Raw genomic sequence first — 15353 nt, 5'->3', positions numbered from 1 at the left:
TATTGCAGAAGTGAGTGCCCCCATCGCTGATTAACACTCTAGGGACACCAAACCTGCTAAAGATATGTTTCTGGAGGAATTTCAGCACTGTTTTAGTATCATTGGAGGGTGTGGCGATAGCCTCAACCCATTTTGATACATAGTCAACTGCCACCAGAATATAAGTGTTTGAGTATGATGGTGGGAAAGGTCCCATGAAGTCAATTCCCCATACATCAAACAACTCTATTTCCAAGATCCCTTGTTGAGGCATGGCGTAACCATGAGGCAGGTTACCAGCTCTTTGGCAACTGTCACAATTACGTACAAACTCTCGGGAATCTTTATAGAGTGTGGGCCAATAGAAGCCACATTGGAGGACCTTGGTGGCTGTTCGCTCACCTCCGAAATGGCCTCCATATTGAGATCCGTGGCAATGCCATAGGATTCTCTGTGCTTCCTCTCTGGGGACACACCTACGGATAATTCCGTCTGCACATCTCTTAAAGAGATAGGGTTCATCCCACAAGTAGTACTTTGCATCAGTAACTAATTTCTTCTTTTGTATTCTATTGTACTCCTTGGGTATGAACCTTGCAGCTTTATAGTTTGCAATATCGGCAAACCATGGTGCTTCCTGAATGGCAAATAGATGCTCATCAGGGAACGTCTCAGAGAACTCAAGAAAGGGGAGGGACGTCCCTTCCGCTGGCTCTATCCGGGACAGATGATCAGCCACTTGGTTCTCTGTCCCTTTTCTGTCTCTTATTTCTATATCAAACTCTTGCAGAAGCAATACCCATCTGATGAGCCTGGGTTTTGAATCCTGCTTTGTGAGTAGATATTTAAGAGCAGCATGGTCAGTATACACAATCACTTTTGATCCTACTAAGTATGATCTGAACTTGTCAATGGCGTAAACCACTGCAAGTAGTTCTTTTTCTGTGGTTGTGTAATTTTTCTGGGCATCATTTAGAACGCGACTGGCATAATAAATGACATGCAGAAGCTTGTCATGCCTCTGTCCTAATACTGCACCAATGGCATGATCACTGGCATCACACATTAACTCAAATGGCAATGTCCAGTCTGGTGCAGAAATGACTGGTGCTGTGACCAGCTTAGCTTTCAGCGTTTCAAACGCCTGCAGGCATGCTGTGTCAAACACAAATGGCGTGTCAGCAGCTAGCAGATTGCTTAGAGGTTTTGCGATTTTTGAAAAATCCTTTATAAACCTCCTATAGAATCCTGCATGCCCCAGAAAGCTTCTGATTGCCTTAACATTGGCAGGTGGTGGTAATTTTTCAATTACCTCTATTTTTGCTTGATCCACCTCTATTCCCTTGTTTGAGATTTTATGCCCAAGAACAATTCCTTCAGTCACCATGAAGTGACACTTTTCCCAGTTTAAAACTAGGTTGGTTTCTTGGCATCTTTTCAGAACAAGTTTCAGGTGATCAAGACAGGAGTTGAATGAGTCTCCATATACTGAGAAGTCATCCATGAAGACTTCCAGAAATTTTTCCACCATATCAGAGAAAATAGAGAGCATGCATCTCTGGAAGGTTGCAGGTGCATTGCATAGCCCAAACGGCATCCTTCTATAAGCAAACACTCCGGATGGACATGTGAATGCTGTTTTCTCTTGATCCTGGGGATCTACTGCAATCTGGTTATGCCTGAGTAGCCATCCAAAAAGCAGTAATAATCATGACCTGCTAGTCTCTCTAGCATCTGGTCTATGAATGGTAAAGGAAAATGATCCTTTCTGGTGGCTGTATTGAGCCTTCTGTAGTCAATACACATGCGCCACCCTGTAACTGTTCTTGTAGGAACCAGTTCATTTTTTTCATTATGAATCACTGTCATGCCTCCCTTTTTTGGGACGACTTGAACAGGGCTCACCCAGGGGCTATAAGAAATGGGATAAATAATCCCAGCCTCTAGTAATTTGGTGACCTCTTTCTGCACCACTTCCTTCATGGCTGGATTCAGCCGCCTCTGTGGTTGAACCACTGGTTTGGCATTATCCTCCAGTAGGATTTTGTGCATGCATCTAGCTGGGCTTATGCCCTTAAGGTCACCTATGGACCACCCAAGAGCTGTCTTGTGTGTCCTTAGCACTTGAATAAGTGCTTCCTCTTCCTGTGAATTTAAAGCAGAGCTTATGATCACTGGAAAGGTGTCACCTTCTCCTAGAAATGCATATTTCAAGGATGGTGGCAGTGGCTTGAGCTCTGGTTTAGGAGGTTTTTCCTCTTTCAGAAGAAAGTTCAGAGGCTCTTTCATGTCCCCTGAATCCTCCAAATCAGGCTGAACATCTTTAAAGATGTCTTCCAACTCTGATTCGAGACTCTCAGCCATGTTGATCTCTTCTACCAAAGAGTCAATAAGGTCAACTTTCATGCAGTCTGTTGATGTGTCTGGATGCTGCATGGCTTTGACAGCGTTCAACTTGAACTCGTCATCGTTGACTCTCAGGGTTATTTCCCCCTGTTGGACGTCAATGAGGGATCGTCCAGTTGCTAGGAAGGGTCTTCCTAGAATGAGAGTAGCACTCTTGTGCTCCTCCATTTCCAGCACAACAAAGTCAGTGGGAAAGGCGAATGGCCCAACTCTGACAATCATGTCCTCAATCACGCCTGATGGGTATTTAGTGGAACCATCAGCAAGTTGGAGACATATCCGGGTTGGTTTAACTTCTTCAGTTAAGCCAAGCTTCCTGATAGTGGATGCAGGTATCAGGTTGATGCTTGCCCCAAGATCGCATAAAGCTGTCTTGGTGCAATCACCTTCTAATATGCATGGTATCAGAAAACTCCCAGGGTCTTTAAGCTTTTCAGGAAAGCTTTTCAGAATGACTGCACTGCATTCTTCAGTGAGGAGAACTCTTTCTGTTTCTCTCCACTCCTTTTTATGACTCAAGATCTCTTTCATGAACTTGGCATAAGAAGGTATTTGCTCAAGTGCCTCTGCAAAAGGAATCTTTATTTCAAGAGTCCTTAGATAATCTGCAAAGCGAGCAAATTGCTTATCCTGCTCCTCTTTCCGGAGTTTTTGAGGATAAGGTATCTTGGCTTTATATTCCTCAACCTTAGTGGTTAAAGAAGCCTTTTTAGAGGGGTTGTTATCAGCACTTGTGTGTGTCTGATCCCTCACTGGCGATTGAGTGCCAGAGTCAGAAGCTGGAGTGACGTTAGACGCCAGCTCACTGTCTGTTCCTGGCGCTTGAACGCCAGAAATGTGCCCCTGTTGGGCGTTCAACGCTAGATTCTGCCCCATTTGGGCGTCCAACGCCAGATTCTTGCCCATTTCTGGCATTGAACGCCAATCCTGCCTTGTTTCTGGCGCTGAACGCCAGTTTTGGGCATGGTCTGGGCGTTCAGCGCCAGCCTTCCACCCATTTTCTGGCGTTTTAGTGCCATAATTATTTTTCCCTGGGCTCTTACTGTCCTCAGGGGAATCTTTGGTGGGTTGCTCATTTCTTGAATTTTTGATGCCTTGAGGTGGGGTATTTAATGTTTTCCCACTTCTTAATTGAACTGCTTGGCATTCTTCTGCTATTTGCTTTGATAGCTGCTGCTTTGTTTGCTTAAACTGTTCGTCCATATGTATATTAGCTATCCTTGTTTCCTGTAACCTGTCTTTGAATTCAGCTAGCTGCTTTGTTAGAAAATCTAATTGCTGATTGAATTCAGCAGCTTGTTTTACAGTACTGAATTCAGCAGTTACTGTTTTAACCTCTTCATTCATGGAAGGGTTGCTGCTTAGATACAGATGCTGATTCCTGGCAACTGTATCAATGAGCTCTTGAGCTTCTTCAATTGTCTTTCTCATATGGATAGATCCACCAGCTGAGTAATCTAAAGACATCTGAGCTCCTTCTGCAAGCCCATAGTAGAAGATGTCTAACTGAACCCACTCTGAAAACATTTCAGAGGGGCATTTTCGTAGCATCTCTCTGTATCTCTCCCAGGCATCATAAAGAGATTCATTATCTCCTTGCTTAAAGCCTTGGATGTCCAGCCTTAGCTGTGTCATCCTTTTTGGAGGGAAATACTGATTCAGGAATTTTTCTGTCAGCTGTTTCCATGTTCTTATGCTGGCCTTAGGTTGGTTATTTAACCACCTCATAGCTTGATCTTTTACAGCAAATGGAAACAGTAATAGTCTGTAGACATCCTGATCTATTTCCTTATCATGTACTGTGTCAGCAATTTGTAAAAATTGTGCCAGAAACTCTGTAGGTTCTTCCTGTGGAAGACCGGAATACTGGCAGCTTTGCTGCACCATGATAATGAGCTGAGGATTCAACTCAAAGCTACTAACTCCAATGGAGGGTATGCATATGCTACTCCCATATGAAGCAGTAGAGGGGTTAGAATATGACCCCAGAGTCCTCCTGGACTGTTCATTTCTACTTATGTCCATGATGGATCTATGGATATAACTTGGACTGATTTATCTTTTTATTTATTTTATTTTATAAGAAGTAAACACTTAAATAAAATAAAATAACTAAAAAGAATTTGAATTTTGAAATTAAAATTTTTTTTTTCGTAAAAAAAATTAAAAATAATTAGTTAAAAAAAGAAATTTTTGAAAAAGAGGGGAGATATTTTCGAAAATTAGAGAGAGAGAGTTAATTAGGTGGTTTTGAAAAAGTTAAGAAACAAACAAAAAGTTAGTTGGTTAGTTAAAACAGATTTTGAAAAGATAAGAAGTTAGGAAGTTAGAAAAGAAATTTTTGAAAAAGAGGGGAGATATTTTCGAAAATTAGAGAGAGAGAGAGTTAGTTAGGTAGTTTTGAAAAAGTTAAGAAACAAACAAAAAGTTAGTTGGTTAGTTGAAACAAATTTTGAAAAGATAAGAAGTTAGGAAGTTAGAAGAGATATTTTGAAAAGATATTTTTGAATTTAGTGAGGAGAGAGAAAAACAATAAGATAGTACAAGATTTAAAATTTTTAGATCTAATGCTCCTTGTTTTCGAAAAATTTGGAGGGAAAACACCAAGGAACACCAAACTTAAAAATTTTAAGATCAAGACACAAGGAAAACTCAAGAACACTTTGAAGACTCACAAGAACACAAGAACATGAAGGAAGAACACCAAACTTAAAATTTTTAGAAAACCAAACCAAAATTTTCGAAAATCAAAGGGAAATCAACAAGAAAACACCAAACTTAAAGTTTGGCACAGGATTTAATAGAAAACATATTTTTTGAAAAAGAAGGTTTTGAAAAGAGTATAAAAGATTCTAACCCAATTACCAAGAACACAGATTAACGCTCTAGCCAAATGAGTTATGGGACTTTAAAAAAAAAAATTTTTTTTAGAAAGATTATTTTTGAAAACACCAAACTTAAAGTTTGGCCCAGGATTTAATAGAAAAATTATTTTTTGAAAAAGGTTTTAAAAATTATGATAGCCAATTATCATGAACATAAACACCACGTTCTAAATAACTGAGCTATAAGTTTAAAATATTTTAATAAGGGATAAATAATAAAAGACTCTAAACCAAAAAAAGAAAGATTTTTCCTAATCTAAGCAACAGAATAATCCGTCAGTTGTTCAAACATGAACAATCCCCGGCAACGGCGCCAAAAACTTGGTGCACGAAATTGTGATCACATTAATGTAGTACTCTTTGTTATTGTATGGAATCATTATTATGGCTCTTTACTATGTGTGGACACAACTCCGTTCAACTAACCAGCAAGTGTACTGGGTCGTCCAAGTAATAAACCTTACGTGAGTAAGGGTCGATCCCACAGAGATTGTTGGCTTGAAGCAAGCTATGGTCACCTTGTAAATCTCAGTCAGGCAGATATAAAGTGATAATGGTGTTTTCGAATATTATATAGTAAGATAGGGATAGAGGTACTTATGTAAATCATTGATAGGAATTTCAGATAAGCGAATGGAGATGCTTTTCGTTCCTCTAAACCTCTGCTTTCTTGCTATCTTCATCCAATCAGTCTTACTCCTTTCCATGGCTGGCTTTATGCAAGGGCATCACCGTTGTCAGTGGCTACATCCCCTCCTCTCAGTGAATAATATGCTCACGCACCCTGTCACGGCACGGCTATTCATCTGTCGGTTCCCGATCATGCTGGAATAGGATTCACCCTCCTTTTACGTCTGTCACTAACGCCCAGCACTCGCGAGTTTGAAGCTCGTCACAGTCATTCAATCATTGAATCCTACTCAGAATACCACAGACAAGGTTTAGACCTTCCGGATTCTCTTGAATGCCGCCATCATTCTAGCTTATGCCACGAAGATTCCTGTTAGGAGATCTAAGAGATATTCATTCTAGCTTAATTCATGTAGAACAGAAGTGTTTGTCAGGCACGCGTTCATAGGGGAGATGGTGATGAGCGTCACACATAATCATCACCTTCATCACGTTCTTGGGTGCGAATGGATATCTTAGAAGCGAAATAAGATGAATTGAATAGAAAACAGTAGTACTTGCATTAATCTTTGAGGAACAGCAGAGCTCCACACCTTAATCTATGGAGTGTAGAAACTCTACCGTTGAAAATACATAAGTGAAGGTCCAGGCATGGCCGAGATGGCCAGACCCCTAAACGAGATCAATAGTCTCCTAAGATGAACAATGGATTAAAACTGAGACCAAAGATGCCTAATACAATAGTAAGAGGTCCTATTTATAATAAACTAGCTACTAGGGTTTACATGAGTAAGTATTTGATGTATAAATCCACTTCCGGGGCCCACTTGGTGTGTGTTTGGGCTGAGCTTAAGTGTTGCACGTGCAGAGGCCATTTGTGGAGTTGAACGCCAGTTTCTGTGCCAGTTTGGGCGTTCAACTCTGGTTTTGGATCCTTTTCTGGCGCTGGACGCCAGATTTGGGCAGAAGGCTGGCGTTGAACGCCAGTTTACGTCGTCAATGCTTGGCCAAAGTATGGACTATTATATATTGCTGGAAAGCCCTGGATGTCTACTTTCCAACGCAATTGGAAGCGCGCCATTTCGAGTTCTGTATCTCCAGAAAATCCACTTTGAGTGCAGGGAGGTCAGAATCCAACAGCATCAGCAGTCCTTTTTCAACCTCTGAATCTGATTTCTGCTCAAGTCCCTCAATTTCAGCCAGAAAATACCTGAAATCACAGAAAAACACACAAACTCATAGTAAAGTCCAGAAATGTGAATTTAACACAAAATCTATTAAAAACATCCCTAAAAGTAACTAGATCCTACTAAAAACATACTAAAAACAATGTCAAAAAGCATATAAATTATCCGCTCATCAGCTGCCAGAGTTGAAGTCTCTTTGTCCTTGATTCTGATGCTCACCCCACCTTAAATTAGAATGAGTCCTCCAGGGTGTCTTGTGTGCATCACCATGGAAGTTGTGTTGGAATGAACTTGAGGTGTTGTTCATGTATTACACCTGCTCAGGGCTTTGTTGCTCATAATTGAATGTTCCAAAACTTTCTTCAGATTGATTCCACCCATGTACGGTTTGAGATGGGCTTTGTGTGTTTACTGCAACACTTTGTAGTCCATCAATTTTCTTGGCCATAATCTCCAATTGTTGCTGAAGTTGTTGGTGCATCTGTTTGTGTTGTGCCAGGATAGTGTCAACACCTTCAAGCTCCAAGACACCTCTCTTGAGAGTTGGTTGGCGTTGCCTTTGATGAGCAAAGAAGTATTGATTGTTTGCCATCATGTCTATGAGGTTCTGAGCTTCTTCAGCTGTCTTCATGAGTTGCATTGAGCCTCTTGCTGAATAGTCAAGAGCCTCTTGAGCTCTCAGTGTCAATCCTTCATAGAAGTTTTGGAGTCTATCTCATTCATTAAACATTTCTGGTGGACACTTCCTGATTAAAGCTTTGTATCTCTCCCAGGCATCATACAGTGACTCTCCATCCAATTGAATGAATGTTTGCACTTCTGTTTTCAGCTTGATGATCCTTTGGGAAGGATAGAACTTGGCTAGGAACTTGTTCACTAGATCCTCCCAATTGTTGATGCTTTCTCTTGGAAATGCCTCCAACCATTGGGTAGCTTTGTCTCTCAGGGAAAATGGAAATAGCAGCAGCTTGTAAATATCGGGATGCACACCATTGGTCTTCACTGTGTCACATATCCTTAGAAAGGTGGATAGGTGCTGGTTTGGATCTTCCAAGGGGCCTCCTCCTTAAGAACAGTTGTTCTGCACCAAGGTGATGAGTTGGGGCTTCAATTCAAAGTTGTTTGCATTGACATTTGGGGTAAGGATGCTACTCCCACAATGCCTAGGATTAGCAAACGTGTAAGAAGCCAAGACTCTCCTCTAGGGCTGACCATTGTTGTTGGCCACTCTCACTGGTGGATTTGTTGAATTTTTCTCCATTTCTTGGTTCTCTTCTCAACCTCCAAAGGGTTTTAGGATCAAAAGGTGTGGATTCATCGCTTCTTCCTCCTGACATAAACACAGAACTAGAAACCAGAATTAAACACTCTACTGCTAGAGTGAAGTTAGTGTTAGCTTAAGCAAAAATTCAAATAGTTAGTATACTTAGTAAAAAGAAAAAAAATGCTTAATCTAGACCACCACCTTACTTAATCATTGTCAATCTAGATCAATCCCTGGCAACGGGGCCAAAAACATGATGGGTGGAAAACGATCCAACACAAAACTCACCGGCAAGTGTACTGGGTCGCATCAAGTAGTAATAACTCACATGAGTGAGGTCGATCCCACAGGATTGAAGGATTGAGCAATTTTAGTTAGGTGGTTAGTTTAGTTAAGCAAATAGTTGATGATTTGAGTAAATTGTAACCAACAGAAGCTAAATTGCATGAAACTAAAAGGGAGACGAAGAATTGACAGTAAATTAAAGTGCAGAAGAGTAAATTTGCATGAAACTTAAAGTGAAAGTAATGTAAATGACTGAAACTTAGATTGCAAGAAACGTAAATAGCTGAAACTTAAAGTACAAAAAATGTAAATTTCTTGAATCTAAATTGCTAAGAAACTTAACTTGCTTGAAGATTAAAGGGATTTGGGGAGTTTGGATTTAAAATGAAGTAAGAGAATGTAAAGAGCAATCAAGCAGAGGAGTAGAAGATGAAATAAGTGCAGCAGATCTAAACAGAAATGGAAAATTGCAGTGAAGAACAAAACAGAAAGTAAATTCAGCTCAATTGTGAAATCTAGAAAAGAAATTCAAGATCTCAGGGGATCAATGAGACTAAAAAACAAGTCTAGATCTCAATTCCTTCTTTGATCCAACAGAGAAAAATTTGCAGAAGAAAAAAAGATGAAAGCAGTAAAGGAAATTCAGATTCAATTTTCAATTCACTAAGATTATGCAGAAGAAGAACAAAATAAATTGCAGATCATAGATTGAAATAGACTTCCTTCAATTTCAATCCAAAATTCAGAAACAAAAAGTAAGTAATGCAAAAGTAAGAACAAGGAGGAGAGAACTCAGCTCTCAATCCCAATTCCCCAATTCAAAGCTAAAATGTGAAAGTGAGCTCAAAAATAAAACTAAAAATAAAAGATGGTTCAAAAGTGAAAGTAAAGGTTTTTGGGTCCTCTACAAATCAAACTAACTCATATTTATACACTTTCTAATTTTTGATCTTCAGACTTTTGAGTGGGCTTTTCAAGTTGGTGAAGAATTAGATCCAAAATGGCAATTGAAGTTGGAAAATGGACCAAGGCTCCTTCTAGGGGAGCGCTCAGTTAAGAAAGGAAGCGTAGCGCCCTTTGCTTGAAAAATGGATCATGGTGCTGGCTCCAAGGGGAGCGCTCAGTTAAGTAAGGTAACTGAGCGCCCAGTGTCTTGTCCCAGGCTTTCAAACCAAGCCCATTTGCATAGCAAAGTAGCGCTCAGTTAAGTAAGTTCACGCAGCGCTTCATGCTTTGAGTGAGTTCCCACTTTCGAGCCTTAGTCATTGCAATTTGGCCAATTTCTTCATCAAAGTGGCACTCAGTTGGGCAAGTTAACTTAGTGCCCCTTGCCTTAGAATGAAGCTCCACTTTCGACTCCTGGTGAGTGCATTTTGTGCCCATTCCTCATGCCAATTTCTTGTAGCGTGCTCTTGGTCCATGGGTTCGATCCTTGCTTGCTTCATTTCTTGGTGTGGCGCCTTTCTTTTTGGCTTGAGGCTCCTGTTTCGAACATGGCTGCTCCCATTTTTTTAGTGTCGTGCTTTACTTTTTCTTGTGCCAAGCCCACGAAAACGTTAACAAAGTTAACGTAGCACTCCTTGGAATTGAGCGTTGATGCCTTGTGATTGAGCATTCCTTGAGCGCTTCGTGGTGACTGATGCCAGGGCATCTTGGCCAGTTTCACTGACTTTTTCTTTACTGTTTTTAGGTTAGTTTCATGCATTTCTTTAGAAAATAAGCTAGTTTTGGGTAATTATTCACTTATGCCTTGACTCAAGCACACATTGTGAATTTTACATGATTTCATGAGGATTTTGCATAAGTTTAGTGACAAATATTATGTTGCATTACTCATGACTTGGACTGGAGCTTTGATGCACTTTGTTGCTTGATTTCAGGACCAAAAAGGAGCAAGAAAGGGGAGGTAACTTGCAAGGATTAATGAGAAAAGTGATTGCCAATAACACTCTCAAAGAAAGCCATCAATGCCTACGTTAGAGAGTCACGTTAACCAAGTTAACGTGAACTCTAACGTGGAGAAGAGAAGATGAGCCAACGTTAGTGACACTCAACATTGTCACTAACGTTGGCAATCACTCATAAGTGGCCAAGGTAGTATTTGAGGACAGCAGCCCAGACTGGGTAAACCCAGGGAGGCCAGTCACACTCGAGCGAATGGTCTATACCACACCGGCTCAGCAACTAAGAAGGCCACATATAGGAAGGCAAAGGACCCAGGAAGAAGCTCATAAAGAGGAATACCATCAGGAAGAACATCAACAAGAAGAGTATCATGACCCAGCCAACTTGAATATGACTCACCTTCTAAGAGCCATTGAGGATTTAGGACAGAGACATATGGAAGGACAAGAGCAATTACTGAACCGGCTAAACCAACAGGAAGCATGGCAAAAACAACAAATGGAGCAGCAGCAGGAACACTACTCTCAGCTCACTCAAGCCATCAACCAAGTGAATGAAAGACAAGAGCTTCAAGAGAAGCACTTGCAAGAGCTCAACCAGCGGCAGATAGCCCAAATGAAAACTTTCAATGAATTCAGTGTACTCAATGAAGGAAGGCAGCTACATAGGGAGGAGTTCTATGTAAACACTCAAGCCGAGTTGAACTACATGACCAGTAATATGCATCATCTACACTATGCCATCCCTGCATATGATGAAGTTCAAAAAGAATTTGTAGAACAAGAAGAGAGAAAAGTGAAACAACAAAAGGAGGCACTCAAGAAGAAGATGGAAGATAGTGGTTTCTAGAGAAAGCTGCTTGGAAAAGGCAAAGGAAGTGGAAGTACAAGTACTCAAGAGAGACACAATGAGGATAAACAAGGATGGGAGCATGGACATCCACATGAATGAAAGGTGGTGGAGTTCTTTTTAGTCCATCTTTTCTATGCTTTAAATAAGGAAGATCCTGTATGAAATAGAACATGCTTCCATGTTATGTTTAAATTTTGTTTTTAATTCTGTCTTTTAAGTTTTTCCTTCTGAAGAGGTCCATGATTTCTGGTTTAAATGTCACTGCACCATCACTTAACCTACTTGTAAGCTTGTCCCTTTAAATCAAATAAAAAGAGAATGAGTATAGTTGTAAAAGACCAGAGTGGAGTTTATATTGTGGAAGTGCATTCATGAATCCTTGGGGTAGTCATAAGTTAGTTAAGTTGGTTCAACCACAAGGCTAGGAGGACAACTATCTATCATGAATACTTTGCTTTGGATACACTCATGAGACTAAGTTAATAACAAGATCCTAATAAAAGAAAAGGGAAAGAACAATGGAAGTGGAAAACAAAAGAAAAAGAGTAAGCAATAAGGCTAGGCATCAATGGTTTTAAGCTTGAGGCAAGTGTCTGTGGTGCCCCTGTGTGAGGGATCTACTTGGATGAATAAGCTCTTAGGGGTGCTTTATCACTTGGAAACTTGGGTTAACTAACCCGGGATTATCAGCTGAAAATCTACTATCAAGAGTCACCCTCACTACAAAGCATTTAGTAACCCAAAGAGGTGCTGGACACCAAGGTCTCAAGAAAAGAAAATAAATAAACTATATGCCTGTGGTGTGTATGTATGGGGGAGAGACTTGAGGGAGTAAGTCATTAGGGGTGCTTCAACACCTAGCACCTTGAACCAACTGGTTCGGGAGTGTTGGCTGAAAGCTTATCTTAAAGAGTTGCCCCCTTACAGAGCACTTAGCCTAAATAACACAAATAACCCTTGAAACAACAATAAAAGGATCAATGAATAAAAGTCTCATGAGATATAAACAAAGTAAGTATTTAGGGACATGATAAAGGTCTGAAAGCCAGTAATGGAATGAACCTAAGTTGCTGTGCATGAAACCACAATAAAATCAGTAATATGACTTCCACAAGAATGACTCATTCCCCTGGATATTCCATTCATCATTCTCTTGTTCTAGTACTTGCTTAGGGACAAGCAAGCTTTAAGTTTGGTGTTGTGATGCCAGGGCATCTTAGCCAGTTTCACTGATCTTTTCTTTACTATTTTTAGGTTAGTTTCATGCATTTCTTTAGGAAATAAGCTAGTTTTGGGTAATTATTCACATATGCCTTGACTCAAGCACACATTGTGCATTTTACATGATTTCATGAGGATTTTGCATAAGTTTAGTGACAAATATTATGTTGCATTACTCATGACTTGGACTGGAGCTTTGATGCACTTTGTTGCTTGATTTCAGGACCAAAAAGGAGCAAGAAAGGGGAGGTAACTTGCAAGGATTAATGAGAAAAGTGATTGCCAATAACACTCTCAAAGAAAGCCATCAATGCCTACGTTAGAGAGTCACGTTAACCAAGTTAACGTGAACTCTAACGTGGAGAAGAGAAGATGAGCCAACGTTAGTGACACTCAACATTGTCACTAACGTTGGCAATCACTCATAAGTGGCCAAGGTAGTATTTGAGGACAGCAGCCCAGACTGGGTAAACCCAGGGAGGCCAGTCACACTCGAGCGAATGGTCTATACCACACCGGCTCAGCAACTAAGAAGGCCACATATAGGAAGGCAAAGGACCCAGGAAGAAGCTCATAAAGAGGAATACCATCAGGAAGAACATCAACAAGAAGAGTATCATGACCCAGCCAACTTGAATATGACTCACCTTCTAAGAGCCATTGAGGATTTAAGACAGAGACATATGGAAGGACAAGAGCAATTACTGAACCGGCTAAACCAACAGGAAGCATGGCAAAAACAACAAATGGAGCAGCAGCAGGAACACTACTCTCAGCTCACTCAAGCCATCAACCAAGTGAATGAAAGACAAGAGCTTCAAGAGAAGCACTTGCAAGAGCTCAACCAGCGGCAGATAGCCCAAATGAAAACTTTCAATGAATTCAGTGTACTCAATGAAGGAAGGCAGCTACATAGGGAGGAGTTCTATGTAAACACTCAAGCCGAGTTGAACTACATGACCAGTAATATGCATCATCTACACTATGCCATCCCTGCATATGATGAAGTTCAAAAAGAATTTGTAGAACAAGAAGAGAGAAAAGTGAAACAACAAAAGGAGGCACTCAAGAAGAAGATGGAAGATAGTGGTTTCTAGAGAAAGCTGCTTGGAAAAGGCAAAGGAAGTGGAAGTACAAGTACTCAAGAGAGACACAATGAGGATAAACAAGGATGGGAGCATGGACATCCACATGAATGAAAGGTGGTGGAGTTCTTTTTAGTCCATCTTTTCTATGCTTTAAATAAGGAAGATCTTGTATGAAATAGAACATGCTTCCATGTTATGTTTAAATTTTGTTTTTAATTCTGTCTTTTAAGTTTTTCCTTCTGAAGAGGTCCATGATTTCTGGTTTAAATGTCACTGCACCATCACTTAACCTACTTGTAAGCTTGTCCCTTTAAATCAAATAAAAAGAGAATGAGTATAGTTGTAAAAGACCAGAGTGGAGTTTATATTGTGGAAGTGCATTCATGAATCCTTGGGGTAGTCATAAGTTAGTTAAGTTGGTTCAACCACAAGGCTAGGAGGACAACTATCTATCATGAATACTTTGCTTTGGATACACTCATGAGACTAAGTTAATAACAAGATCCTAATAAAAGAAAAGGGAAAGAACAATGGAAGTGGAAAACAAAAGAAAAAGAGTAAGCAATAAGGCTAGGCATCAATGGTTTTAAGCTTGAGGCAAGTGTCTGTGGTGCCCCTGTGTGAGGGATCTACTTGGATGAATAAGCTCTTAGGGGTGCTTTATCACTTGGAAACTTGGGTTAACTAACCCGGGATTATCAGCTGAAAATCTACTATCAAGAGTCACCCTCACTACAAAGCATTTAGTAACCCAAAGAGGTGCTGGACACCAAGGTCTCAAGAAAAGAAAATAAATAAACTATATGCCTGTGGTGTGTATGTATGGGGGAGAGACTTGAGGGAGTAAGTCATTAGGGGTGCTTCAACACCTAGCACCTTGAACCAACTGGTTCGGGAGTGTTGGCTGAAAGCTTATCTTAAAGAGTTGCCCCCTTACAGAGCACTTAGCCTAAATAACACAAATAACCCTTGAAACAACAATAAAAGGATCAATGAATAAAAGTCTCATGAGATATAAACAAAGTAAGTATTTAGGGACATGATAAAGGTCTGAAAGCCAGTAATGGAATGAACCTAAGTTGCTATGCATGAAACCACAATAAAATCAGTAATATGACTTCCACAAGAATGACTCATTCCCCTGGATATTCCATTCATCATTCTCTTGTTCTAGTACTTGCTTAGGGACAAGCAAGCTTTAAGTTTGGTGTTGTGATGCGAGGGCATCTTAGCCAGTTTCACTGATCTTTTCTTTACTATTTTTAGGTTAGTTTCATGCATTTCTTTAGGAAATAAGCTAGTTTTGGGTAATTATTCACATATGCCTTGACTCAAGCACACATTGTGCATTTTACATGATTTCATGAGGATTTTGCATAAGTTTAGTGACAAATATTATGTTGCATTACTCATGACTTGGACTGGAGCTTTGATGCACTTTGTTGCTTGATTTCAGGACCAAAAAGGAGCAAGAAAGGGGAGGTAACTTACAAGGATTAATGAGAAAAGTGATTGCCAATAACACTCTCAAAGAAAGCCATCAATGCCCACGTTAGAGAGTCACGTTAACCAAGTTAACGTGAACTCTAACGTGGAGAAGAGAAGATGAGCCAACGTTAGTGACACTCAACATTGTCACTAACGTTGGCAA

The sequence above is a fragment of the Arachis ipaensis genome, chromosome B5 (genome assembly GCF_059453495.1).
Source record: "Arachis ipaensis isolate K30076 ecotype BB chromosome B5, ASM5945349v1, whole genome shotgun sequence".
NCBI lineage: Eukaryota > Viridiplantae > Streptophyta > Magnoliopsida > Fabales > Fabaceae > Arachis > Arachis ipaensis.
The sequence above is the reverse complement of the archived record's forward strand: the minus strand, read 5'-3'. Positions refer to the sequence as shown.